Raw genomic sequence first — 6077 nt, 5'->3', positions numbered from 1 at the left:
AAGATATTTCTTTTATATAAAACACAAATATAAAAAGTAGTATGCTACCAATAATATTTACTCAATGTACTTTAAGTTCATTAACTTATTTTGTTTTTCAAATTTAGAATTATAAGACTATCTTTTTATTTAGACTACTAGACAAGATTTTAAGTGTGATGTTTTTTTCTTTAGTTGAAGCAGACCATGTGAGAGTAAAACCACAAAAGTGCTTTACGGATACTGTTTTTATTCAATTCTTTTCAATATTTTTAGATTGGGTACTTTGTACCATTTACATTTTTGGTTGGATACATAGCAATATAAAAACAGGGATGAACCCAGCCCTCAAGTTTTTGTTGAGGCCTGTTTTGTGATCGATTATATATTCAGTTTTGTAGAAGGTGCCATGAGATGCTGAGAAAAAGATATATTCTTTTGTTTCAGGCTGAAATTCGATAGATGTCTGTTATATGCATTTGGTTCATAGCCTCTGCAAGTTTTGCTATGTCTCTGTTCAATATCTGCTTCCATGATCTGTTCATTGATGGGAGTGGGGTACTGAGTCTCCCACTATTATTGTTTGTGGTATAATATATGCTTTGATCATTAGTATGGTTTCTTGTATGAATGTGAGTATCCTTGCATTTGGAGAAAAGATGTTCATTCAGAATTGAGAGTTCATCTTGGTAGATTTTTCTTTGGTGTGTATGAAGTGTCCTTCCTTATGTTTTATAATAAAATTTAGTTAAAAGGTTTTTTTTTTATTAGATACTAGAATGGCTAGTTCAGCTTGTTTGTTGGGACAATTTGTTTGGAATTATTTTTTCCAGCCTTTTACTCTGAGGCAGTGTCTGTCTTTGTTGCTGAGGTTCCTTTCCTGTATGCAGCAAAATGCTGGGTCCTGTTTAAGTATCCACTTTGTTAGTCTATGTTTTTTTATTGGGGAATGAAGTCCATTGATGTTAAGAGATATAAAGGACCAGTGATTGTTGTTTCCTGTTAGTTTTGTTGTTAGAGTTTGAATTATGTTTATGTGGCTAACTTCTTTTGGAGTTTTGGAAAGATTACTTTCTTTTTCTAGGGTATATTTTTCTCATTTTACTGGAGTTTACTTTAGAAACAGGTAATGTATATCATGAAAATTCTCTTGTGTTTTATTGTAATTTACATGTGTATTTACAAAAGAAAACCCCATAATCTTGGCTGTTAGGGTCATTCCGGATTACAATCCAGAGTCAGGCACTGTGATGCACAGCTTTAATCTCAGCACTAAGGAGACAGAAGCAGGAAGATCTCTGTAAATTCAAGGGCAGTCTTTTCTACATAGTGAACTCTAGAACAGCAAAGACCTTTTACAAAGTATCTACTTCCCCCTCAAAAAATCACCATCTAAATATCAGCACCACATGTGCAGAGGATCATTAGTGAATTAAAATCCCTTAATTGTGATTTAATCACATTTAGTCATGCAGTAAAGTTGGTCATTAATTAAGAATAATTAAGACGTTAGGTACATGACTAATATTATGAAGGAGGAAGTTCAAATGACATGAGTAAAAACAAACAAAACAGAAAACATGACTGTGTCTGTGTAATGGAGGATAAAAATCGCACACTGGGTCAGAATTCAAGTCTTAAATATCCACTGTATCGTCATGAAGAAGAATGAAATTAAATTCTTATGACTTCAAGGGCAAGAATAAATACAATAAGCTAAAGGAAGGCAAATGTAATTTAAATTAAAAAAAAATTTCTGTACCAACTGACCAAAATTGGAAGGATCATCTCAGGACATGAGAAGTTCTCTGTCATATAAGCTGTTCAAACCTGTGGTTAATGACATGAAGTAGGTGTTGCATGAGAGACAATTAAGATGTTGGCATGATAAGAAAAGCATGGGTAAATTGAGCAAATTTTAAAGGGGCTTTATTTTATTTGACTTAATTTTTCTTATAAAGTACTTGTTCTCCTTAAATATTACAAAACTCAAAATATTCTTATTCAGTCTAAGATGTTGGCAAATCCATACTGTTCTTTTTGTAAATGTGTACAGATAGGTGAACTGGAATGTTTTAATGCAGGAAGAAACACAAAGTGAGAGATTTATTGGAATAGATGAGTCCTGAGGTTTCTTTCTATGTCCAGTCTCTAGAATTAAAATTTTGACAGAACAAAGAGGAAAGAGTAATCATTTTTCACAATCACTATATGTTGATGTGAGTAAAGGTAATATATTGTTTCTTGTCCTAAGGATATTCTCACCTCTCTTGTGTAGATGGGGGATATCACAAATACAACTCTACTGTACCCTTAAAGTTATCTGGACAGTTGTGGATCATAGACATCATAACTCAGTGGGATTTTTTGTTGTTTCCCTTCTTTTGAAATTTGTATTATGCCTTTGGTAGCATGAAAATTAATTCTTAGAGAGGAGACTTACAGATTGTATCTAACCATCCAGTATCAGATCTTCTTCCTCTGAGTGTATTATTTCCTCAAGTATTCCCTGTAATACTGGCTTGTTTTTGGGTAAAATGCCCCATGTTTTACTCTTTGGAAGTGTTCTTGCCTGGGGTTTAGGATTGTCATTCAAAGACATTTGATGTTTGCCATGTTTGTGAGCTGGTACCTATCCCTTACAGCGTTTAATGTTGATGCTCTCCTTTCTAATTTTGACATTTTGACTATTAATTTGCTATGTTGATGTCTTTTTCTGTTCATGTGTATTTGAGGCCCCTAAATTTCTCTTTTACTTGAAGATCTGTTTCTTTCACTAGGATTGAGGAAAAATTACTACAATACAATGTTATTGAATGATGTATCTATCCCTTTTAGATTTTATACCAGCTCTATCTTTTACAAGATTATTTAACTTTCTCTTTCTCTCTCTTGAATGCATTTTATGCTGCCTGGTTAGTGTCTCAGTCTCTTGAATGCAGTTTATGCTGCCTGGTTATTGTCTCAGTCTCTGAGAGACCTCTGTGGTTCAGGTCACTTGAGACTGCTAGTCTTCTTTCCTCAGCTTCTTCCAGCTTTTCCCACTAATTCAAACACAGTGCTCACCAGCTTCTGTCTATTGGTTGGATGCAAGTATCTGTATCTGTTTCAGCTGCTTGTTTGGCCTCTCAGAGGACATCCATGCTAGGGTCCTGTCTATAAGCATACCATAGCATCAATAATAGTGCCAGGCCTTGGAACTAAATCCCTCCCATGAGCTAAATCTTACTTTTACCTGTCACTGGACCTCCTTTTCCTGAGGCTCTTCTCCATTGTTGTCCCTGTCGTTCAGACAGGAACAGACAAGTCAGAGTTTTTGACTATGGGATGGCAACCTCATCTCTTACTTGATGCCATGTCTTTCTGCTCGGGGTGAGCTCTACAAGTTCCCTCTCCTCAATGTAGGACATTTCATCTAGAGTTCCTTCTCCTCCTTTAGTCCTAAGAGTCTCTTACTCCCTAGGTCTCTGGTACAATCTGCAGGGCTCCCCCTACCTCCCACCTCCTGAGGTTGCCTGTTTCTCTTCTTGCTGCTGGCCCCCATGGCTTCAGTCCTGCACCCCTATTCCTGATCATGTTTGCATATTCCCCCCCGTGCCCTTTCCCACTCAGGACCCTCCATTCCCATCCTGTGATTGCTTTCTTCACCCTCTGAAGTGGGATTGAGGTATCCTCACTTGGGCTTTTCTTGTTGTTAACCTTCTTGAATTATGTGGATTGTATCCTGGGTATTTTGTAGGGTTTTGGCTAATATCCACTTATTAGTGAGTATATACCATGCATGTCCTTTGGTGTCTGAGTTACCTCACTCAGGAAGATATTTTCTAGTCCTATCTATTTGCCTGAAAATCTCTTTTTTTGAGAATCTCTTTCCTTAATATGTTGCATTTGCATCATTTTGCACCCCTGCGTTTTCTCCCTCACACTTCCCTTATCTCTTCACTATTGCTTGGATTTAAGAATGTATTTTCTTAACAGCTGAGCTATTTGTCCAGACACTACATTAACTTCTTTCATATAAAATGATTTTTAATATTATTGTGCTTGTGTTTATGTGTACACATGGTATATGTGGGAGAGAGCCTGCATGTCATGACATGCATATGGAAGTCAAATGAAAACATGTTTGGAGTCTGCTCTCTTGTCTCACCTATGCATTGCTTATGGAGTTCACAGTAAGGTAGCTAAACTTGCTCCTCAAGCAACTTTATCCTCTCAGCTATCTCTCCAGCCCAGAGCACACTGATTTCTAGAATTTATCACAGTGGCTGCTTTAGTGTCCTAATCCACTATCTCTTTCTCAATATATTATGTCTTATTTTGTTCTACAATTAAGTTTTCATGATATACCATTAAGAAAACGTTGCTTCTTCAGCTTGTGAGACATCTCGGTTAACCTATAAAGACACCAGTGTCTTAATTATTGATATTTCTCCGTTGCTCATAATTCTGCTTTTCCTAACAAAATAATTCTTATTTAGAGATCTTTATAACCTCCTAGTTTATTTTTATGGAGATTACATTGAGTTTATTCACTTTGGTAGGCCCTGACACTGAGCATGGTCAGTCTTTTTTTTTCTTAAAATTTTATTTAAAAAAAAACAGAGATACATGTACAGATTATTAAAAACATTTTAGCAAAAATATATATGAATATATTTTTGTTAGTACTTGATTTTTTAAAGGTTTGATAGTATGCATTGAAATCTTTCCCCAAGCTTCTCAGAAGCACAAGGCATTTCTGCTGTCAAACCTCAAATGTGATTACACAATTATTAAAAACAAAAATATGAACGATTTTAGTGAAATAATCAATATAAAAGGAAATATATTTCAATTAATGATGAGATGAATGCAGATATAGTCTGTGCTTTTAATAATGAATATATTTTTAATTGTATTCCTCTTTCTGTTTACTGGTACTAGAGATTGAATATAGGGCCTGTGCATGCTAGGCATGCACCTTTGTTACTATAATTTCTATCTCCTAAATATATTTTCTATGTACATATCCATAAAATGAGTTTTTAAAATTTTATTTAGCATGAAACAATTAATGCAAATATTTAATCAATCACTGTCAACTTTTAAGTAGGATCCTGGAAAATTGTTTCTCATATTGCCATTCTATTTTCACATTCTAACTTTCCTTAAAATAGTCTGATTTCAGGTAAAGTCATGGATGGTTTCTCAGTAGTATATAGACTGCCTTAGGTACTTCAGTTTTCTATGTATGAATATACACAATTATTACTGTTATACGAATTAATTAATTAACCAAATAATCTGTTGATGCTGCTTAAGCAGTATAGAACAAATCAAGAGCATAATGTCTTCTTTATAAGCACTCAATTTCAAATGATTTTAAATAATTTTTCTACACTTCTGTTTAATTTCTTTTGTTAACTGACTTATTCCATCAGAATGAAAGAACTCAGAGTTGAGAATACATTTCATTTTAATGCAGTTACATGGCATGGTTTTATTTATTTGTTAGTACCATTTGTTTCCATAGGCATTACCATTAAGAAAAAAAATATCAAGAATAAAGTAGTCCTTTCAACTGTGTGTAGGGGACAGAGAAAAGCATTAAAGAACAGCGTCTACTGGTTCAGCATTTCCTGAAAGTTCTGCGAATGCAGACAAATTTCTCTCTTTTTTAATCTTTTCTGTCATGATTATTTTCCTATTAAGAAGCAAATTTAAATGACAGAAAAATAGCATTTACCTTTTTTTAGCCATCAAATCTTTTGGATTACTCACCAAGTTTGTCCAAGAAAAGAGAAGTGATGATAAATATGAAAGTTGAAATTTTGCCACTTGATAATTTATCTAAGGATATATGAAGTTGGTGACTAATCAAGTATTAATTATCATTATTTTTATTTGTCTGTCTACAAAGACAATAAACATAACCTGAGGCTCTCTCATGGCTGGAGAAATAATATGAAATTCATCATGCAATTATAAATTAGCTCTCAACCAGAATTTTGAAATAGAATTAAAAATTTATATAAGCCAAAAAAATGAAGACCAACAGTATTTGAAAGTATAATAAAAGACTGTAATTGCTAATTTTCAATTCAGTCTTCAGTATG

This window comes from Micromys minutus (genome assembly GCF_963924665.1).
Source record: "Micromys minutus genome assembly, chromosome: X".
NCBI lineage: Eukaryota > Metazoa > Chordata > Mammalia > Rodentia > Muridae > Micromys > Micromys minutus.
This window is presented reverse-complemented; position numbering follows the sequence as displayed.